At 43.5% G+C, this 14,852-nt stretch overlaps 1 pseudogene; it reads left to right on the plus strand.

The window, feature by feature from the left end:
• Window positions 1-14,852, plus strand: part of LOC123090221 (uncharacterized) — a 33,785-nt pseudogene extending 18,933 nt beyond the window's left edge.

A 14,852-nucleotide genomic window follows, 5' to 3' on the forward strand; every position in this document is an offset into this window, starting at 1 on the left:
AGCAGGCATTCGAAGAAGATTTCCTTCTCTTCTTTGGTAAGAGCATAGCTGGCAGGACCTTCATACTACTTTGGAGGCATGCCGTCTTTGTAGCGACCCGACCCAAATGGATGGAAGTCTCTGTGCTTATGTGTCATCCCTGGATCTGTATGCTGACACACACAATACTCGAGGAATTATAACAGAGTTCAATCACACACTTTATTACATCGAGATCCTCAAAAGAGTATTTATTACAATAATATGGCCAAAGGCCATCTAAAATAAAATAAGTGCGGAAGCATCAAAGGTAAATGAGTCCATCCAACTCCACGGCAAACTGAGTGCAGAACAACGACCTATCGCACCTTTAATCCTCGTCGGAAAAGTCTGCAACATGAGACGTTGCAGCCGTGTAGGTCAGCACATGGAATATGCTGGCAATTTCACACCATAGAATAATAATTAAAAAAAATTATCTCTATATGCAAATTTAGCTGGTGGAGGCTCTAAGTTTAATTTTTGCATAAAGCCAATTTTACCCTACAACAAAGGAATAATTTTTTTCTTACTACTAAATTAAAATGTCATTATTGAGAAGGTTCCTCCAACTCAATCCCAAAATTCCCAAGTTATTAGTAACCCAATAATTTCATTAAATAGAATGATGAGATCAACCAATAATTCACTTCTAGATACTCAAGATGTCTGTAACCGGGGACAAGGCTAATCATGATTAGTTTGTACACTCTGCAGAGGTTTGCATACTTTTTCCCACAAGACTCGACCACCTTCATGATCGGAAGATCGAGACATAGCCTTTCAGAAGCGTTTGCCCTTAACCCTGGGTAGACCGGTACACCTACTTTCCCCTACATCAGCTAGTCTACCACGTAAAGAGGTCACACAACTTATTTAACTATGCCAAAGCCCATAATGGCTTGTGGCTGCATACGGAAGTTTCTAGGCATGAAATATGTTATGATCCCTTTGAGCCTGGGTGGCGGACCTAGGGTAATCACACGGGTACTCCGGGATTCCCCTTGGGCAAGCACTGGTTACTCCAGGTGCCCCAAACAATCCACCCAGATGTGTATTAAAGTTGCCACCTTATGTTGTCCCAAAATTATTATCTCTCACAACTTGCATGGATCACTCATACCAATCCCCGTCTACGAGCATGGCTAACCAATATATGACATAACGAAAATTCCCGGGGTGATCAAAGGTCATAGGTTCCTACCACATGAACTACATAGCATATCCACATATTCCCAATCCTATCCGTGCAATCTTTGAGGGTTAAACTAATGCATAGTAAAAACTGGGTATTAAAAAATTATGATCAAAGTGTGAACTTGCCTTGCTGACGTTTGTTGAACTATAAAGATTCGTAGTAGCAAGCTTCACACTCCGGATGATCTAGCGTAAGCAAGCAATAACATACATAAGCATACAAGCAAAGATCCAAAAAGAAAACAAATGAAAGACTTCGAAAAACTCCAAAACATCCAATTAAAGTTTCTGTAAAGAACGTAATTTTTATAGTAGCAAAAATATGTGTGTTTGGATTTAACAGAAAATACACGGCACGAGCTTCGATTTGCAAAAAGAATCACCTAAAACGGAGTTACGAAACTTGAGTTACGGCCTAACGAAGTTTGAATTCAGATCTGTTTGAATTCGAATTTTAAAATTTTCAGAAATATTTTTCGTTTGGTTCGCTGGATAGAGGGGATTTTTATGAACTAGTAGGAAAAATAATCACCTAATTTGGATCTATAGATTAAAAGATACGCTAAAAGAAAAATCTGACAGAAATCTGAAATATGAATTTATCTGGAAAAAAAACTAATTTCGGCCGGCGACAAGTGGCGCTCTGTGCTTGGTTGAGCTGGTGTTTCCTGCTAGATTTGAAGAGGGCGGCCGATCCATAAAGAAAAACGTTCTTTTAGACTGAAACGAACTGAAACCTACAGATAAATGTACGTACACTAGGGCGGCTGTGGTGTGGTGGTGGGGGCGGCTCCGGCGATCGTGGGCGGCAGCGGAGGTGTCTAGGCGATGCGGTGGAGAGTTTCTCGTCTGGTGGTGTAGTCGGTGATGATCGGGGACGACGAACGGCGACGAAACAAAGCGGCGAAGCTCGGTGCTCCGAGTGCTCCGGTGAAGACAACGTGGTCGAGGTGGCCTCTGTAGATGAAGAGGGAGCGCGAGACCTTGTCAAAACGGTTGTAGGGATCGAGAGAAGTCGGAAACAAAAAGGATAAGGCTCGGGACGGCTCACCGGCGTCGGAAACTTGCGATGAACTGCAGCTTCTGAGGCGAGATTGAAACGTCGAGTGCGTCGTCTAGAGATAGTTTTGGCGAGAGATTTTCGACTGAATCGGTCGAGGAGAGTCGTGGCTATTTATAGGACATCTTTCTTGGACGTGAAGTGAGTTGGAGAATTGATTTTTAGAAATTGGAAATGAAGCAAAGTCAGGAGCAGAAACGCTTACGTTTCTGTTGAGAGGAAACGAAACGAGCGAACAGGAAACATGCGTGGGGCGCTGAGGCGAACGACCCTTTTTTTCAGGTGGGGCTATGGGGCTGGGCGCTGAGTGAGCGCTGGAGCCTCGCTCGGCTCGCTGGCTGGGCTGGTGGCGCTAGCTGGGCTGGCTGTTTTTTTTAAATTGTTTTTTTACAGCAGCATTAAAGCACCAAAAGACAAATAATAATTAGCCTAAAAAATCCCATAAAATTCACATAGTTATATGGTCTTATATATGACCTAGTGAACTTTTATCTGGCCTAAAATTGCAAGTTTTCAAAAATAAACTTTTTGATGTGCTAATAAAATAAATTGCAAATAAAACTCAACAAATATATTTTGGTTCCAAATTCAATTTCCAATATTTTCTTTGTGTTTTTGAAGAAGTCATTTTATCTTATCTCTTTATTTTATTTTTGATATAATGGAAATGAATTTTTTTGGTGAAATTAAATTTGATCCAAACTCCCAACTTCAAAAAAAAAATATTCAAAATTGGTTTTTAGGGAAACTTCCAACTCTCTCTTTTGGTCCTTGAGTTGCTCAAAGTTCCTTGGATCAAAAATCAAATAAAACAAATGGGGCAAAATGCATAAATCATGGATGCATATGAATGATCTATTATAAACATCTAAATTGAATATTGAGATGTTACAAACCTACCCCCCTAAAGATGAATCTCACCCTCGAGATTCGGGTTGGCTAGCAAAAAGGTGTGGGTGGTCCTGTCGGAGATCATCTTCTCGTTCCCAAGTGGCTTCTTCCTCAGTGTGATGACTCCACTGAACCTTGCAAAACTTGATGACCTTGTTGCGGGTAACCCTGCTTGCAGTCTCGAAAATCTTGACGGGCTTCTCCTCATAGGCCAGATCACTATCCAACTGTATGGCCTCCAGTGGCACTGTATCTCTTAGAGGAATATCGGCCATCTCTGCATGGCACTTCTTCAACTGGGAAACGTGAAACACATCATGAACTCCTGACAAGGCTTCGGGTAATTCCAACTTGTAGGCAACTTCACCCATGCGTTCTAAAACTCTGTACGGCCCCACAAACCGTGGTGCTAACTTTCCTTTGACTCCAAATCGTTTAACTCCTCGAAGTGGCGACACACGCAGATATGCTCTATCTCCGACTTCATAGGTTACCTCCTTGCATTTAGTATCGGCATAACTCTTCTGTCTGGATTGGGCTATTTTGAGTCTGTCACGGATCAATTTGACTTTCTCCTCCGAATCTCTAATTAAATCTGGTCCGAATAATTTATGGTCTCCAACTTCATCCCACATCAATGGTGTCCTGCACCTCCTTCCGTACAAAGCTTCGAAAGGGGCCATTTTCAAACTAGCTTGATAGCTGTTGTTATATGAGAACTCTGCGTAAGGCAAATTATCATCCCAACTAGATCCATAATCTAGCGCACAAGCTCTCAACATGTCCTCCAGAATCTGATTGACTCTCTCGGTCTGTCCATCTGTCTATGGATGAAAAGCTGTACTGAACTCCAGCCTGGTACCCAAAGTTTCGTGTAACTGATGCCAAAACTTTGAGGTAAATTGTGTTCCTCTATCTGATACGATGGTCCTGAAACTCCATGCAGACATACAATCCTGGTCATGTATATCTTGGCTAACTTAGCACTTGTATATGTGGTTTTCACGGGGATGAAGTGAGCTACCTTAGTCAAGCGATCAACCACTACCCAAATAGAATCATAGCCTGATCGGGTCCTGGGTAATCCTGTAATGAAGTCCATGCAAAGCTTGTCCCACTTCCAATCTGGTATCGGCAAAGGATGAGGTAATCCTGCTGGTTTCTGGTGCTCTGCATTAACCCTCTGACATACGTCACATACTGCAACATACTCGGCAATATCCTTCTTCATACCCGTCCACCAGAAACTTTCCTTCAAGTCTAAATACATCTTGGTGTTGCCTGGGTGTATCGAGTAAGGCGAATCATGAGCCTCCTGAAGAATCAATTTCCCGATCTCTGGGTCATTTGGCACGTAAATACGCTGCTCAAACCATAAGGTTCCATGTTGATCCTCACGAAATCCTTCTGCCTTTCCTTGGTTCATCCTTCCCTTTATCTCCGCAATACCTTTGTCTAACTTCTGGGCTTCTCGGATCTTTCCCAACAAAGTGGATTGAATTTCCATTGCGGCAGCAAAACCTCGTGGTACTATCTCCAATCGAAGATCTCTGAGATCATCAATTAACTCCTGAGGTAGTCCTCCTGCTGTGAGAGTATTGACATAACTCTTGCAGCTCAATGCATCTGCCACAACATTGGCCTTTCCTGGGTGAGAGTGCAATTTCATGTCATAATCCTTTACGAGCTCCAACCATCTTCTCTGCCTGAGGTTCAACTCCTTCTGCGTGAAGATGTATTTCAAACTCTTGTGATCTGTGTAAACATCACACCTATTTCTAATAAGAAAATGTCTCTAGGTCTTGAGTGCGTGCACTACGGCTGCTAACTCCAAATCATGTGTGGCATAATTCTGCTCATGAGGTCGAAGCTGACGTGAGGCATATGAAACAACTCTTCCTTCTTGCATAAGAACACCTCCAAGTCCCTGACGAGAAACGTCGCAATATACTTGGAAATCCTTGCGTATATTTGGAAGAATTAGCACTGGGGTTGTGACCAAACATTTCTTTAGCTCCTGGAAACTGGCCTCACATTCGTCGGTCCAAACAAACTTAGTGTCTTTCTTCAGTAACTCTGTCATGGGCTTCGCGATCTTGGAGAAATTCTCAATAAGCCTCCGGTAATATCCTGCAAGTCCAAGAAAACTACGAATCTCTCTGACTGAGGTGGGTGCCTTCCAGTCGGTGACGGCTTCAACCTTGGAGGGGTCTACTGCTATTCCTTCTCCTGATATAACATGTCCGAGAAATCTGACTTCCTTCAACCAGAATTTGCACTTGCTGAACTTTGCGTATAATTGATGTTCCCTAAGCTTCTCTAGAACCAAGCGCAAATGTTCCTTGTGTTCTTATTCATTCTTCGAGTAAATCAATATGTCATCAACGAATACCACAACAAACTTATCCAAGAACTCCATGAATACCTTATTCATCATACTCATAAAATAGGCAGGGGCATTAGTCAAACCAAAAGATATGACCATATACTCATAAAGCCCATATCTCATGGTAAAGGATGTCTTGGGTATATCCTGTTCTCGAATCTTCAGCTAGTGATATCCTGATCGAAGATCGATCTTGGAGAAAACTTTTGCTCCTTGTAGCTGGTCAAACAAATCATTGATCATTGGTAGAGGGTATTTGTTCTTAATCGTCACCTCGTTTAGCGCACGATAATCTACAATCATTCTCAAGGTTCCATCCTTCTTCTCAACTAAAAGCAGTGGTGCTCCCCAAGGTGATGAACTCGGTCGAATATAACCTTTCTCCAATAATTCCTTAATCTACTTCTTAATTTCCTCCAGATCATTTGCGGGCATCCGGTACGGTCTCTTGGATATTAGTCCGGTGCCTGGTAACAATTCGATCAAAAACTCTATGTCCCGATCCGATGGCATGCCGGGCAATTCCTTGGGGAATACATTGGGATAATCCTTCACAACTGGCACTTCCTCCTAAACAACTCCCGAAAGAGAGTTCACTTGAGTCCTCCTTGGTGTATGCCTCGAAATATACTTGATCTGTTTCCCCTCTGGGGTGGTGAGAAGAATCGACTTATGGGCACAATCAATATTCCCTTCATACTTGGATAGCCAATCCATGCCTAGAATTACGTCCAATCCTTGTGATTCTAGGATGATGAGGTCTGTGGGGAAAACGTGTCTCCCTATGGTCAATGGCAACTGAAAACATCCCCGACTAGCCATATACTCTGCTCCTGGGGAACTCACTAACATAGGTGACTTAAGGGCTACGGTCGGCAACTTAAACTTATCCACAAACCCCCTTGATATGAATGAATGTGATGCACTAGTGTCAAAAAGAACAAGGGCCGTAAATGAATTAACCAAGAACTTACCAACAACGATGTCAGGCTGGTCATAAACTTCCTCCACATTGACATGGTTCACCTGACCTCTGGTGAAAGGATTGGGCTTCTTGCCTCCAGAGCTTCCATTTCCATTCCCGTTCTTCGCCTCAGGGCAATCGGTGGCATAGTGTCCAGTTTTCCCGCACTTGAAACAGGTAATGTGACTCAGATCCTTCTTTGCCAGTGTAGCGGGGTTCGACTGATGCTGATTGTTGTTTCCTCCATTCCCATTGCCATTCCTATGGCCATTATGGTTGTGTCCATTCCCTCCATGATGTGAATGTCTTCCATGGTTATGGTGAGTGTGTCCACCATACTTGCCGGATCCTGATCCATTATTTCCCGAGTACGGGGTATAGCGAGGCTTCTGCTGAACACCAGAGTTGTACTTTCCCTGTCCGTACTTCCTCTTGCGATTCTCCACCTGCTGCTGCTTGCCTTCCAGAATGAGAGCCTTGTCAACCAACTCTTGATAATTGTTAAAGGTAGCCACAGTCAGCTGAAGTCCCAGATCATCGTTTAGTCCCTCCAGAAATTTCTCCTGCTTAGCGGCATCATCAGCCACGTCTCCGGGAGCATACCTGGATAACTTGTTGAATTCCTCCACATAATCACCAACAGAATGATTTCCCTGGCGTAAGTTGCGGAACTCACGCTTCTTCAGACTCATAGCTCCGGCTGAAACATGTGCGGTATGGAACGCCTGCTAGAACTGATCCCAAGTCACATTGGCTATGGGGAATGTGGTGGTGTAATTCTCTCACCACGAGGCTGCTGGTCCATCCAGTTGATGTGCGGCAAAGCGCACCTTCTCAGTGTTAGTGCATCCTGCGGTGGTCAGCTCTCTTCCGATCTTGCGAAGCCAGTCATCTGCAACAATCGGCTCCGTGCTGCTCGAGAACACTGGTGGATTCAACCTAAGGAAACGGGTAAGGTTGTCGACCGGGGGTGGTGGTGGTGGGTTGTTGTTGTTCTGGTTCTGATTCTGGATGAGTAGCTACATGAGGGCATTCTGGTTCTGGATCAACTGGGTAAGTTCCGGTGGGAATTCCGGGTCACGTCTTGGAGGCATCTGTTAGGTTTAGAGTGGATGAGAAATTAGAATAGAATAAAGGCCTAATGAGAGAAATCACTACCCATATGCTTATGATAGCAAGAAAATTTCAAATCAAGAAATTCACACATATCACACCACACAAGCAAAAACCTACAGGTAAGGTCATATCTACAAGAGAGATGATCTCTTCATTCTACCGCAATCACTCGTTGGACTCAACTTGGTAGTGGTGGTCTGAACTAAATCTTCTCAAATCAAAGTCAACTCTGTATGGACCAACGGATATTGAAGGAAGTCGTAAAATAGAGTTTTCTTCCTATGGCTTTCCATTTCCTAGTGGTCGTGTCCTACAGTCAGCGTGTGCTCTGATACCATCTTGTAGCGACCCGACCCAAATGGATCGAAGTCTCTGTGCTTATGTGTCATCCCTGAATCGGTATGCTGACACACACAGTACTCGAGGAATTATAACAGAGTTCAATCACACACTTTCTTACATCGAGATCCTCAAAAGAGTATTTATTACAATAATATGGCCAAAGGCCATTTAAAATAAAATAAGTGCGGAAGCATCGAAGGTAAATGAGTCCATCCAACTCCACGGCAAACTGAGTGCAGAACAACGACCTATCGCACCTTTAATCCTCGTCGGAAAAGTCCGCAACATGAGAAGTTGCAGCCGTGTAGGTCAGCACATGGAATATGCTGGCAATTTCACACCATAGAATAATAATGAAATTTTTTTTATCTCTATATGCAAATTTAGCTGGTGGAGGCTCTAAGTTTAATTTTTGCATAAAGCCAAATTACCCTACAACAAAGAAATAATTTTTTTCTTACTACTAAATTAAAATGCCATTATTGAGAAGGTTCCTCCAACTCAGTCCCAAAATTCCCAAGTTATTAGTAACCCAATAATTTCATTAAATAGAGTGATGAGATCAACCAATAATTCACTTCTAGATACTCAAGATGTTCGTAACCGGGGACACGGCTAATCATGATTAGTTTGTACACTCTGCAGAGGTTTGCGCACTTTTCCTCACAAGACTCGACCACCTCCATGATCGGAAGATCGAGACATAGCCTTTCAGAAGCGTTTACCCTTAACCCTGGGTAGACCGGTACACCTACTTTCCCCTACATCAGCTAGTCTACCACGTAAAGAGGTCACACAAATTACTCAACTATGCCAGAGCCCATAATGGCTTGTGGCTGCATACGGAAGTTTCTAGGCATGAAATATGTTATGATCCCTTTGAGCCTGGGTGGCGGACCTAGGGTAATCACACGGGTACTCCGGGATTCCCCTTGGGCAAGCACTGGTTACTCCAGGTGCCCCAAACAATCCACCCAGATGTGTATTAAAGTTGCCACCTTATGTTGTCTCAAAATTATTATCTCTCGCAACTTGCATGGATCACTCATACCAATCCCCGTCTACGAGCATGGCTAAGCAATATATAACATAACGAAAATTCCTGGGGTGATCAAAGGTCATAGGTTCCTACCACATGAACTACATAGCATATCCACATGTTCTCAATCCTATCCGTGCAATCTTTGAGGGTTAAACTAATGCATAGTAAAAACTGGGTATTAAAAAATTATGATCAAAGTGTGAACTTGCATTGCTGACGTTCATTGAACTGTAAAGATTCGTAGTAGCAAGCTTCGCACTCCGAATGATCTAGCATAAGCAAGCAATAACATACATAAGCATATAAGCAAAGATCCAAAAAGAAAACAAATGAAAGACTTCGAAAAACTCCAAAACATCCAAATAAAGTTTCTGTACAGAACGCAATTTTTATAGTAGCAAAAATATGTGTGTTTGGGTTTAACAGAAAATACACGTCACGAGCTTCGATTTGCAAAAAGAATCACCTAAAACGGAGTTACGAAACTCGAGTTACGGCCTAACGAAATTTGAATTCAGATCTGTTTGAATTCAAATATTAAAATTTTCAAAAATATTTTTCGTTTGGTTCTCTGGCTAGAGGGGGTTTTTATGAACTTGTACGAAAAAGAATCACCTAATTTGGATCTATAGATTAAAAGATACGCTAAAAGAAAAATCTGACAGAAATCTGAAATATGAATTTATCTGAAAAACAACTAATTTCGGCCGGCGACAAGTGGCGCTCTGTGCTTAGTTGGGCTGGTGTTTGCTGCTAGATTTGAAGAGGGCGGCCGATCCATAAAGAAAACGTTTTTTTAGACTGAAACAAACTGAAACCTACAGATAAATGTACGTACACTGGGGCGGCTGTGGCGTGGTGGTGGAGGCGGCTCCGGCGATTGTGGGCGGCAGCGGAGGTGTCTAGGCGATGCGGTGGAGAGTTTCTCGTCCGGTGGTGTAGTCAGTGATGATCAGGGAGGACGAACGGCGACGAAACAAAGCGGCGAAGCTCGGTGCTCCGGGTGCTCCGGTCAAGACAACGTGGTCGAGGTGGCCTCTGTAGATGAAGAGGGAGCGCGAGACCTTGTCAAAACGGTTGTAGGGATCGAGAGAAGTCGGAAACAAAAAGGATAAGGCTCGGGACAGCTCATCGGCATCGGAAACTTGCGATGAACTGCAGCTTCTGAGGCGAGATTGAAACGTCGAGTGCGTCGTCTAGAGATAGTTTTGGCGAGAGATTTTCGACTGAATCGGTCAAGAAGAGTCGTGGCTATATTTAGGACATCTTTCTTGGACGTGAAGTGAGTTGGAGAATTGATTTTCAGGAATTGGAACCGAAGCAAAGTCAGGAGCAGGAAAGCTTAATTTTCTGTTCCTGGAGAGGAAACGAACTAGCGAACAGAAAACGTGCGTGGGGCGCTGAGGCGAACGACCCTTTTTTTTCAGGTGGGACTGTGGGGCTGGGCGCTGAGTGAGCGCTGGAGCCTCGCTCGGCTCGCTGGCTGGGCTGGCTGGCGCTAGCTGGGCCGCCTGTTTTTTTTTTTAAATCGTTTTTTTACAGCAGCATTAAAGCACCAAAAGACAAATAATAATTAGCCTAAAAAATCCCAGAAAATTCACATAGTTATATGGTCTTATATATGACCTAGTGAACTTTTATCTGGCCTAAAATTGCAAGTTTTCAAAAATAAATTTTTTGATGTGCTAATAAAATAAATTGCAAATAAAAATCAACAAATATATTTTGGTTCCAAATTCAATTTTCAATATTTTCTTTGTGTTTTTGAAGAAGTCATTTTATTTTCTCTCTTTATTTTATTTTTGATATAATGGAAATGAATCTTTTTGGTGAAACTAAATTTGATCCAAACTCCCAACTTCGAAAAAAAATTCAAAATTGGTTTTTAGGGAAACTTCCAACTCTCTCTTTTGGTCCTTGAGTTGCTCAAAGTTCCTTGGATCAAAAATCAAATAAAGCAAATGGGGCAAAATGCATAAATCATGGATGCATATGAATGATCTATTATAAACATCCAAATTGAAAATTGGGATGTTACAGTCTTTTTCGTGCAAACGTTGCAGGTACTCCCGTGCCTCAGCTGTATCTTTTGTCTTTCCATACATGCCCAAGAAGCCTAGCAGGTTCACGCAAAGGTTCTTCGTCACGTGCATCACGTCAATTGAAGAGCAGACCTCTAGGGTTTTCCAGTAGGGTAGGTCCCAAAATATAGATTTCTTCTTCCACATGGGTGCGTGGCCCCCAGCGTCATTCGGAACAGCTAGTGCATCGGGACCCTTTTCAAAGATTACGTGTAAATCATTGACCATAGCAAGTACGTGATCACCGGTACGCATGGCGGGCTTCTTCCGGTGATCTGCCTCGCCTTTGAAATGCTTGCCTTTCTTTCAACATTGATGGTTGGTCGGAAGAAATCGACGATGGCCCAGGTACACATTCTTACTGCAGCTTCCCAGGTATATACTTTCGGTGTCAAGTAAACAATGCGTGCATGCGTGGTATCCCTTATTTGTCTGTCCTGAAAGGTTACTGAGAGCGGGTCAATCGTTGATGGTCACGAATAGCAACGCCTTTAGGTCAAATTCCTTCTGTTTGTGCTCATCCCACATACGTACACCGTTTCCATTCCACAGCTGTAAAAGTTCTTGAACTAATGGCCTTAGGTACACATCAATGTCGTTGTCAGGTTGCTTAGGGCCTTGGATGAGAACTGGCATCATAATGAACTTCTGCTTCATGCACATCCAAGAAGTAAGGTTATATATACATAGAGTCACGGGTCAGGTGCTGTGATTGCTGCTCTGCTCTCCGAAAGGATTAATGCCATCCGCGCTTAAAGCAAACCATACGTTCCTTGGGTCACGTGCAAACTCAGCCCAGTATTTTCTCTCGATTTTTCTCCACTGCGACCCGTCAGCCGGTGCTCTCAACTTCCCGTCTTTCTTACGGTCCTCACTGTGCCATCGCATCAACTTGGCATGCTCTCTGTTTCTGAATAGACGTTTCAACCGTGGTATTATAGGAGCATACCACATCACCTTCGCAGGAACCCTCTTCCTGGGGGGGTCACCGTCAACATCACCAGGGTCATCTCGTCTGATCTTATACTGTAATGCACCGCATACCGGGCATGCATTCAGATCCTTGTACGCACCGCGGTAGAGGATGTAGTCATTAGGGCATGCACGTATCTTCTGCACCTCCAATCCTAGAGGGAATACGACCTTTTTTGCTGCGTATGTATGTACTGTCGGGCAATTCGTTATCCTTTGGAAGTTTCTTCTTCAATATTTTCAGTAGCTTCTCAAATCCTTTGTCTGGCACAGCATTCTCTGCCTTCCACTGCAGCAATTCTAGTACGGTACCGAGCTTTGTGTTGCCATCTTCGCAATTGGGGTACAACCCTTTTTTGTGATCCTCTAACATGCGATCGAACTTCAGCTTCTCCTTTTGACTTTCGCATTGCATCCTTGCATCGACAATGACCCGGCAGAGATCATCATCATCGGGCACATCGTCTGGTTCCTCTTGATCTTCAGCAGCTTCGCCCGTTGCAGCATCATCGTGCACATTGTCTGCTTCCTCTTGATGTTCAGTAGCATCACCGTATTCAGGGGGTACATAGTTGTCATCGTACTCTTCTTCTTCGCTGTCTTCCATCATAACCCCTATTTCTCCGTGCCTCATCCAAACATTATAGTGTGGCATGAAACCCTTGTAAAGCAGGTGGGTGTGAAGGATTTTCCGGTCAGAGTAAGACTTCGTATTCCCACATATAGGGCATGGACAACACATAAAACCATTCTGCTTGTTTGCCTCAGCCACTTCGAGAAAATCAAGCACGCCCTTAATATACTCGGAGGTGCGTCTGTTATCGTACATCCATTGCCGGTTCATCTGCGTGCATTATATATAATTAAGTGTGTCAAAAATCATTACAGAACATTATGAATGGATAACTAAGTGACCAAATTAGTAGAAGTTCATCATCATATTAAAACCAAAGTACATACATAGTTCTCATCTTCAAGCAAAAATTATTACAGAACAACATAAAGCTCTGCAGAGCATCTAAATTAATTAAATCATACATTGAAACTATGTAAAACATTTCAATGCAAAAACAAATGTGATCATAATCGCAACCGAGGTAACAACTGATCCAACGACATAATGATACCAAGCCTCGGTATGAATGACATATTTTCTAATCTTTCTAATCTTCAAGCGCATTGCATCCATCTTGATCTTGTGATCATCGACGACATCCGCAACATGCAACTCCAATATCATCTTCTCCTCCTCAATTTTTCTTATTTTTTCCTTCAAGAAATTGTTTTCTTCTTCAACTAAATTTAACCTCTCGACAATAGGGTCGGTTGGAATTTTCGGTTCAACAACCTCCTAGATAAATAAAATCTATGTCAATGTTGGTAGGCATAATTTTTATAAACAATAAATGAACCAATAGTTATGAAAAGATAATATATACCACATCCGAATCATAGACAGGACGAGGGCCGACGGGGGCGGATACCAAAACCATCACACTATATAAGATGCAATAATAAAAGTAAGAAAATAATATAAGTATCTATCTAAACATACAAGTAAGGATAACTTTCCTTCCAGAAAGAAGATAAGAACAAGAGGCTCACCACGGTGGTGCCGGCGATGAGATCGGCGCGGGTGATCGACGGTGGTGAAGACGGGTACGAGGCGTGACGGACCACTAAACCTAGACAAATACTGAGGAAAATGGAGCTCGGAGGTCGTGCTTGGAGAGGAGAAAGATTAAGTAGTGTGGCTCGGGCATTCCATCGAACACCTTGTGTGCATAGGAGGTGAGCTAGAGCACCACCAAGCCCTCTCCCCCTCGCGGCTACCAGAAAAAATAGAGCAGTGTGCTCTGCTCTTACGCGAGGGGGTATATATAGGCAACTCATTGGTCCCGGTTGGTGGCTTGAACCGGGACTAAAGGGCAGCCTTTGGTCCCGGTTCGTGGCACCAACCGGGAACAATGGTGGTGGGCCAGGAGCGAGGTTCATTGGTCCCGGTTCGTTCCACCAATTGGGATCAAAAGGTCCAGACGAACCGGGACCAATGGCCCACGTGGCCCGGCCGGCCCCCGGGGCTCACGAACCGGGTCCAATGCCACCATTGGTCCCGGTTCTAGATTGAACCGGGACTAATGGACTGACCCGGCGTGGACCAGTGCCCCCTTTTCTACTAGTGGCATGTTGTCTTTGTGTCGATAGAAGCCAGAGGAAAAGATACATTAGTCATGTGGAATTGGCGTTGGGCACATTAGCTAGGCAGCTGACTAAAGAATTCCATGGTTGTTTATGTTTCATTGGTGCGCTATTATATGTTGCGCTGATTGGCTTTACTAGCCGGTAAGCCTTAATTAAAACTTTGCTGATCATGTCCTAAGATTGGCAAGAGCAGTTTGCAAATCAGTTAAGTGATGAGAGCTTTGCTGTGAGCCAAGAGGTCTCTGGCACCCAAACATCCTTGTGGTGTTTTGGATAGGATAACCTAGTCCCAGGCATGCACTAGGCACTTGCCCGTGAGCCTGCCCGAATGAAAGAGCCGATTTCATTGTTGCGTACTTCCAGCATTGTAGGTCCAGATTAAACCGTGTTGTGATGTGGATGCTTCCTCCTATTGCTTCGTAGATTTGGGCAGCTAGAAATGAAATGATTTTGACGGCAGTGTGCTCCTCTCTACTCATCATGTTATCTTATGAAGCCTTGTCTCTTATGGTGCAGTATGGGGGCCTTTGCCAGCATCTGATAAAGCTTCACGTGCAGTTGTTGATGCAACTAAGATATAA

This window comes from Triticum aestivum, chromosome 4B (assembly GCF_018294505.1).
Source record: "Triticum aestivum cultivar Chinese Spring chromosome 4B, IWGSC CS RefSeq v2.1, whole genome shotgun sequence".
In the NCBI taxonomy this organism is placed as follows: domain Eukaryota; kingdom Viridiplantae; phylum Streptophyta; class Magnoliopsida; order Poales; family Poaceae; genus Triticum; species Triticum aestivum.